The sequence below is a fragment of the Miscanthus floridulus genome, chromosome 10, assembly GCF_019320115.1.
Source record: "Miscanthus floridulus cultivar M001 chromosome 10, ASM1932011v1, whole genome shotgun sequence".
NCBI lineage: Eukaryota > Viridiplantae > Streptophyta > Magnoliopsida > Poales > Poaceae > Miscanthus > Miscanthus floridulus.
The window spans coordinates 32,207,317-32,208,087 of record NC_089589.1 but is presented as its reverse complement, the minus strand read 5'-3'; positions in this window follow the sequence as shown (position 1 = coordinate 32,208,087).

The window sequence follows — 771 nt, the reverse complement described above, 5'->3', positions numbered from 1 at the left end:
AACAAGGTGACTAGGAATGCCACATGACATTACTAACCTGCAATTCAAGAAAAAGAAAATAGTTTAAGAATGTTTCTATACATTAATTGGAAAAACAATAATAAAGCTTCTAAAAGTAAGACAGCATGCCTGACTGATTACGAATACTGTGTTAATATAGATGCAGCTATTGACCAAAAGTGAACTAGAGTCACAACATGAGCAAATTTCGTCCAATGTAACCAGGACTTATTAGAGTGAGCATAAGAGAAAAAGCTTTCATGCATAACCATGGTGGGAGGTTGTATGGTCCTAATACAACTGGCCAACAACTATGGGTAGAATTACACTTCCCATATGGGTTAAAACCATCTGTTGTTCCAAATCTCATGAGAAGAACAAAAAATCTTCAGCCCTACACAACAATGTTTGGGAGAAGAATTACAAATGAATAAGAATACTTTGCAAATTTAGCATGTACATGAAAAACTTCGGATTCAACTCACTGGGCAATGCTCCTGCAAAATGTTCATATGTCAATTATCTTGGAAGTTTTAGAAAATCGATAAGGTATATACATGTTCGATAAGGCATAAGAATAAAGCGTTGGATAATTCACGAATAAGAATCAAGTATAACAGAATAATAAGAATCAGACTAAAGTGCATATTTATAATGTTATTTGAACTTGAAACTTTTTTTTTGAAACTCTGAACTTGGAACTTGAGAACAAGTAAAGTGCTATGGTTCGGATAGGATAGTCTAGAGCATGACATATATAAAAACTGGAAA